The sequence below is a fragment of the Triticum urartu genome, chromosome 5, assembly GCF_003073215.2.
Source record: "Triticum urartu cultivar G1812 chromosome 5, Tu2.1, whole genome shotgun sequence".
In the NCBI taxonomy this organism is placed as follows: domain Eukaryota; kingdom Viridiplantae; phylum Streptophyta; class Magnoliopsida; order Poales; family Poaceae; genus Triticum; species Triticum urartu.
The window spans coordinates 77,488,649-77,497,102 of NC_053026.1; positions in this window are offsets into that span (position 1 = coordinate 77,488,649).

An 8,454-nucleotide genomic window follows, 5' to 3' on the forward strand; every position below is an offset into this window, starting at 1 on the left:
ATTTTGTAATTTGAACTTCTTGGTTTATTTCTTTTAGTAACGGAAAATTCTAGTTTTGTAATAAATAATGAACCAATCTGTTATTTAAATTTGAAGTTCTAGAGTTTTCTTATTTAGAAACGGTAAAAATCTTTTTTTTTTGATATTTGAACTGCTCTATTTTTAAATTTTAAACTTATTGTCTTTTTATGTTTGAACGTCTTGTTTTTCATTATTTAATAGTCAAAAATCTGAATTTTGTATAAACATTAAACTGCTCCTTTTTTTTAATTTGGACTTCTTGGTTTTATTTATTTTAGTAACGGAAAAAATCATATGTTTTTAATAAATGTCAAACCGCACTATTTTTTGAGTTTGACCTTCCAGGTTTCTTTCAAACAAGGAAAATCATTTTCTATAAACTTTTTTGAACGGTTTCGTTTTTATAATGTGAACTTCACTAAAAAATCCAAACGAGGGGAATTTGTTTGTTATAAACTTTTTTGATTTGTTGCTTTTTTTAATTCGTACTAGGTTCTCTTTTTAGTTCGAACTTTATTTGATGATGAAACAGGAAAAATCTGAATTTTTAATTAAGATCAAACTACTCCATTAGTTTAGTTTGAACTTGGTTTCTTTTAGAAATGGGAAAATCTATATCTTTTTATTAAAATTGAACTAATCTATTATTTTAAGTCATACTTCTCGCTTTCTCAACTGCGACCTCTCTTGATTCTTGTACATGAAGCTCTCCATTTTTTTGTTGCTCATAGACTAAACCACTGCTTTTACTGCACGGACAGTGCCGAGTATAAACATTTATAGTTTTTTTTGCAGTTAACATTTATAGTTTTTCATTCATGTATATGTATTTCTAAATTGTACTGTTTGTCCAATTGCATCCGTTAGTTTTTCAAATATTCCATGAAATTAGACTAGTCCAATGTCACAAACATACTGAGTCCAAACAATAAGATGACCACGGCATATATAAATACAATGTTTGTGGCCCTTTTTCTACCACACTATTCTCATCCATCTCCCAAATATTTTATTAGTCACCATATGTTATCCATTACTACTACATCGCATCAGACACCGCACTATCTTACCCATTCCTCCATAGCATCCAAAGTTAGCGGCCACATCTCATCAACGAAGAAGAATTCAGAATCATGATCATAGGAAAATGGCTGCAACTTGCTCTGCTCGACGCTCCAGCATATAGCAAAAATATATGGCATTCTAGCCGGCGGCGGTCATGCTGGCACTGCACTTTGTTCGTACTGGCATGAGAAATGTACTTAACCTTCCATGGACGTACAACCACACAATTGTAAACAACAGTAGCATCAGCGACAGTAGACTCGTCGGTCGACAAGCTCATCGGAGTTGGGCCGCCACATGCTCATGGGTTTTAATTTGGAAGAGCATTCCCTGTATGCATTCCATCAAACAAGTGTGGTGCAATGTGATGCAAGAAATAAATATGGCAGTGCTGAATCAACAAAGAACATCAATAAATTTTGACTGAATTAAAGAGGGATGGTAGAGTAATCAAATGGCACTGGACCAACCTATTTGATGTAGAGCCACCATGGTAGTTCATGATGCAGGGCATAGGGCAGGCAACAACCACGTGAGAGAGAGAATAGCTTCTGCACGAGAAGGCATCATCACCAACAGCGCAAGTGCACGCATGAGAAAAGGCAACGGCAGTAGCTGCACCACAGCATACACACGCCTGAAATGGACACATACAGGGGAGATATAGAGCAGAGCCCCGTGCGAGAGAGAGGTGATGCACGAGGAGCTCATCTGGTCGGACAGCCGCGGCATCCGCACTCGTCGTCTCTGAACTGAGGCCTCCATACGATCCCTGTTCGTTCGCTTCCACATGCCAGAGAACCGTGGCCTCCGCACTCGTAGTCGCCCGAACTGAAGCAACTTATTCGACCTGCCACAAGCAAATTGTTTGACCTGCCAATAAGTCGTGGCAGCCGGTGGCGCAGGGGCAGTAGGAGGGGGAGCAGAAGTGACTTGGGAAGCTTGCAAGGGGAGGATCCACCATGTAGCAGAGCAGTGGTAAAGTAAAGTTGGCCAGCGGCGAGCAGTAGTAGGACGCGATGGCGCGTGTGGACGGCAGACGGATCCAAGGGTAGTTCGCCGGCTGGATGGGGCACGTAGGCGCGTGAGTGCGGCATGGCAGCCGAAGACGGGGGGAGGAAACACATGCCGGTGGTTGGGGAGGAGGCGCGGCGGCCGGAGACGGGGAGGAAGTGCGTGCCGATGGTTGGGGGGAGGCGCGATGGGCGGAGACAAGGGAGGAAGCGCGCACTGGTGGTTGGGGAAGAGGCGCGGAGGCCGGAGACGGTGGAGGAAGCACGCGCCGGTGGTTGGGAAGGAGGTGCGGCGGCCGGAGACGGGGGAGGAGGCGCCACAGCCGGAGATGGGGGAGGAAGCGCGCTGTTCGTTGGGGAGGAGGCGCACCGTCGATGGATCCCGTGCGTTTTTTATGAGGTAGCCATCTGTTTGGGAACACCTCCTCAGCCTATATAGGGTGAGCTATGATGAGAATAACTATTCTAATCCTGGGAATAGAATAGTGTTACTCTCTCTCTCTCTCTCTATATACATATATATATATATATGTCTATAATGACATAATGTCGTACCTAGCTAGGATGCTTGATCCACCACCTCGCACTTCGTGTCAGCGGGGCCGATGCACGTAATGATCGATACTTTGGTCATACATGCATTTTTCCATGACCTAGCATAATACGTACCAATGAATCTATCATTTGGTCAAACGACAACTGTTGTTGTCGATAAACCGCTTGGGCCAATAGATTGAACCATCATAAAAATCACACGAGAGGGACCACAAAACCAGCACCTCTTGCATGCGGCCCAAAATGATGTACATTGGGAAGGGGTGATGTGTGTTTTCAATATAGAATAATGTACAATTTAGATGTGGTGCCTACCACTCGATACAGACAACAACCATGAAGGCAAGGTAGTTAAGGATGGATACGCATGGTATGTTGTAGGTCGAACCCAGCAATCCGAGCATGTGGGAGGGAATCCTGACAACGCATGAGCTCGAGCTTTGGTTGAGCGACATGTGACCGGCCCTAACACGAATTAGGAGGAATCCATTCATGGCCAACACATACCCCTCATCATCGGTCAAAGGGATGATATATACACACTCGAGGAGCCCACATATATGTGTGTCGTCACAAAAAACCGCATAAGGGAGACGTGGTCGATCATAAGACCCCGTATACATTGCATGTGGTCCAAAAATATGTATGGTACGATGGTGTGTGATGTGTTTAAATCCCAAATGCACAATTTCGATGGGCCACCAACTACATTACAAACCGAACACCGTACCCGAGTCCAAGCCTGGTTCGATACGTACGATGTCAGTTTCCCAACTTCAAGGGGGGGGGGGGGGGGGGTCGTCCCACTCATGCGCTCAAACTTTATTTGGTCTAGCATGGGACACATCTATATCTATACCCCTATATAGTGTGCGAATAACTTTGAAAGTTGGTCGTTGGATGAACACAATCCGATGGTACAGAGATGGCAAATCCGAGCACTACTGGTCGTTGGATATCATCTACATTCCACCAGATTCCGCCGCATGTACAATCTAGAAGACTCCATGGTTGTACTTAAGCATAATGCACAAACCTCAAAACACAAGCACTTATCCTTTGTTCTCTAGAATCTTCCATATCTTAATTTCCCAAACATTTTTTTCTAAATGAATTGTCACTTTTGTATTTACTTTATGCTTTACAATGCACAATTCCATGAATCTTAAAATAGATTTTTTATAAAACTAATTGATTTTGGACGAGATGAACTATAAGAATTAAACGAACATCTACATCATGCATATATGACTCAAAGCTTACATGCTATAGTGTGGTATTTATTCATAATTTGGTTACCAAATCTCATGCGTGCAATGCACGTGTACCTTACTAGTATCAATAGGAAACCATCATGGTCAAACCCTTCTCGTTGTTGGGTCAAAGGGATAGATTTTGTGGGGCCCCCTAATTGTCGGTAAAGGATAGTATATATACCATAGGGAGCCCACAGATATGTGCCGCGTCTATAAGCCGCACAAGGGAGACATGCTCGAGAAGAACACCCTGCCCCTATACCCTGCATGCAACCTCAAAAAGGTTTGTATAATCGCCATGACAGGTCAAGTCAATCATTCTTTAATTTTTTAGAGGAAAAAATTACCCATAAAAACATAGTAGGTTTATATATCGCCATGACAGGTCAAGTCAATCATTCTTTAATTTTTTAGAGCAAAAAATGACCCATACAAACATAGTCTACAAATTAGCAAAACAAGGATCCCAAGGTTTATATAAATGCCATGATAGGTCACTATAGAGATATAATATATCTCCATAATGACCGTGTCATAGCATTTAAATGAAGCTTGAGATATGCAACTTCCCACTGGGTCACCCATCCTTGGACTACTCCAACCCAAGCATGCTTAACTTCTGCGTGCTATTTGACTAGGCTAGCGGATGGGAAGCTGGCCCTTGCTGATAAGAATTGCCTCCTTGCCATTAAGGCGTTTCACGCTGGTCACCCTATGGGACCTACTCCCTCCTATCACACACATTTGTGCTTTTAGAAACCGTGTGGGATATTTACATGGCCGGTGTGTCGCCGCTAGCCTTCAATGAGCACTAACACTAGTAGCGGGAAAACAATGGGAGAAGAGGCGGGAAACCGATGAGAGGAGTGGCAACAAACGGTAGCCTGTTTAGAAAACCTAGTAGAGAAGGAAGCGTGAGCTAGCACGACGCATGCGCACAGTGCTTACCCATGTAGTGCATGTGCTGTTGAAAGGGCTCAGGGTTGCCGTTCAATCTGGGAGCATCCAACGGTGCACACGTACGATCCGTTGGGTTTGGGTTCTAGCCAATCAGAACACATGACTCAGATCGCGCGTGCAGCAGGGGTGGGAGGGGGCATCAGCCATGGTTTGGTAGGCACATGGCTTTTGTGAGTGAACCGTGTGCTATTTGAAAACATTTCATGAGAAGAATCACGTTTTTTAAATCCCCATAAATCCAAAACTAACCCGAAAATCATGAAACCTGGCATGGTGTCACGACATGGCACATATATGTCGAGGAATTTTTTTTGTCCATTTTGGCGCAAGTTTTATTACAAGCCTCTTACAAAATGGAGCTTCTCTCAAAGAAGCCTCGTGGTTCCGATAGGGAAACGTGTCCCCCTTGTGGGCGAAACATAATCACTGCCTCTTTTCGTCTTGTATTTTCTTCTATGGGCAACATGGAACAACAGGATATTCGTGCTGAAATTTAAACTTATTCAGGGTTCATTTTTCCTTTTTATACACTAATTGAGTTTCCTAGGAATTTAATGTCCATAATTCAAATATGAAATTCAAATACATGCTCTAGTTCACCAAACTGGCTAGGAAATTTATACATGTGTCCTTGGGTGCATGTTTAGGTCCCATGCCAGGAATGGGAACAAATTACAACCGTACCCGCGTCCTGGCTTGTCCTCAAACATTTGGAATCTCGGGTTCTAAATACCCGTAAATCCTAAACTCACCATAAAGTCATCAAAGGTGGCATGGTGTCACGTCAGAGCACATATATGTCATGGTAAAAACATGGCCAATTTGGGCCAAGCTTCATTACAAACCTCTTAGAAACCGGAGCCTCTCGCAAGAACCCCCGTGGTTTTGATAGGGAAACGTGTCCCCTTGTGGGCCAAACGATAATCGCTCCCTCTTCCAGCCTTGTATTTTCTTCTACACGTGACACCGAACAACGGGAGATTTGCGCTGAACTTTAAAATTATTCAGGGTTCGTTTGACCTTTTTTATTCATTAATTGAGTTTTCTAGGCATTTAATGTCCATAATTCAAATCTGAACTACAAATACATGCTCCAGTGCACCAAAATGGCTAGAAAAAATGTACATGTTTCCTTGGGGTGCATGTTTAGGTCCCATGGAACGAATGTGAATGAATTCAACCGTCTCGCCGTCCTGGCTTGGCCACAAACATTGCGAATCTCGGTTTTTAAATCTTTGTAAATCCAAAACTCACCAGGAAATCATGAAACTTGGCATGGTGTCACTACATGGTACATATAATTGTCCAATTTGGGCGAAGCTATATTACAAGCCTCTTACAAACCCGAGTCTGTCGCAACCCTCGTGGTTCCGGTAGGGAAATTTGCCCCTCTTGTGGGTGAAACCATAATCGCTGCCTCTTCTTGCCTTGAACTTTGTTTTCTACAGGCAACAAAGAATAACAGGAGTGTCGCCCTGAAATTTGAAACTTTTCAGGGTTCGTTTGGCCATTGTATATATTACTAACTACTAAGTTTTCTATGCATTTAATGTAGTCCATAGTTCAAATTTGAACTACAAGCACATGCTCCAGTGAAGCAAAATGGGTGGGAAATCGTACATGTGTCATTGGGTGCATGTTTAGGTCTCATTTAAGGAATGGGAATGAATTACAAACTTGTCGTCGTCCTGAAACATTGAGAATCTCAGTTTTTAAATCCCAGTAAATCAAAACTCACCCAAAAAACATGAAACTTGGCATGGTTTCATGACATGGCACATATATGACGTGGTAAAAAAATTGTCCAGTTTGAGAAGAGGCGCATACATTAGTAGCCAACGAAGTCCTTTTTGAAACAAAAAGCTAACACGTTAATATCGCAAACGGTTGTATTATATTAACCATGTCAAAATTTAACCATACTTAGTGGCATGCGTGCAGTTGTTTGATTAGACGGGATGAGCGCGAGAAGTCCACCGTGCAGGCTTGACAGGACGCATGCGAGCAGTCCGCCACGCAGGCTCGACGGGACGCGTGCATCCTGTCCACCTCGCAGGCTTGATGGGACACGTGCGAGCAGCAAGGCCGCCCATGCTCACCGGGAAGCGAGCTCTTTGACCTCCATGCACCAGCCGCCGCCCACCTCGCTCACAACTTATCCATTAATGGGTTAATTAAAGCACCTGGATGGAGGGTGTTTGCTTGTGATTCCATGGCATCATTTGCTTTGTTCATGTTTTCAACTCGTATTCCGCCCTAATTTAAATTGCCACATAGGGCAACGGATAATACGACCACAAATAAAATGGAAACGCATAATATGATGACAAATTTACAATGGCACAGATAATAATAGTCTTACATATTCCAGATAATTTAAAATGCCACATGCGGCAAAGCCCGGAAGACACGGGGGCAAGAGAAGAAGGAAATTGCCCACAACAATCTGGGTCGCTATTGTATCTACTCGTCAATGGATCGTCGGGAAACAACATCAACCAGCCCCTTCTTCAATTCCTCATGACTTTGCTTGAAAGCAGCCACAGATTCCTCCACCTCCTGCTCGCGCTCGATCCGGAGCTTCTTCAAGTCACCCATCAGTTCCCCGATGGCCGCTATTAGCATCATCCCCGAGGCACTGCTCTACTCATGCAGCATCTTCCAGCCGGCGGCCTCCTCCTCCTTCTCGGCGAGCGCCTTGAGGAGCTTCGCATTGTCACCCATGAGTTGCTCGACGAGGCCGGTCACCTTGTCAACCGAGGCATCGCTGATCTTGAGCAGCTTCATCAAGCTGTCGACCAACTCCTGCCGCGTGTTGACACTAGCGACAATGTCGTCGTCGCCGGTGAAGGACTTCAGGAATGCCGGCTCGTCGCGATGGCCGACGCCGCGAATGCGCTTGTGAGAGCCCTCGCGTGCCCATGAGAGCTCGTTCGAGGGCTCCGCGGCGCGTGAGGACATCTCTGTTGCGGCTGCGGCTTCACGGCGAGACCTCTCTAGTGCTTCCGCGGCCTTGGTCTTTGCTTCCTGGTTATATGTCCACCCTAAACTCCTCCTACCGGTCATGGCAGAACGACTTGACAGGAAAGACCAGTTTTGTGGGTGGTGAGGAGAGGAACTGTGAAGTAATTTTCGAGTGGGTAGTTTTTATAGCCCGATGCTAAGTGTGAACACATATTAGTTTGATAGGTGTGAATATATTTGCAATTACTTATTGCGTTGTAATCTGCAATGTGACAAGAAACAAGGTCAAAATTTATTGATGGCAGAAGGTTGACCACGTGGTTGCTCGCCGTTGAGGCGGCCGTGGCGTGCTCTGGTCACATCCGTCCGCGCGTTTTGCTCGCCATTGAGGCAGCTGCAGCGCGCTCCGCTCTGACGTCCCTGCGCACGCTTTGCTTGCCGTTGAGGCAAATTTACAATGGCAACAATTAATAATTCTTAATAATTATCTTACATATTTAGGATAATTTAAAATGCCACATGCGGCAAGGCCCAGAACACTCACGACCTACATATGCATACAATTATAATAAATTATAAGCTAAAAGGCTAAGCTGGCGGCTTTCGACGATGGTCTTCTC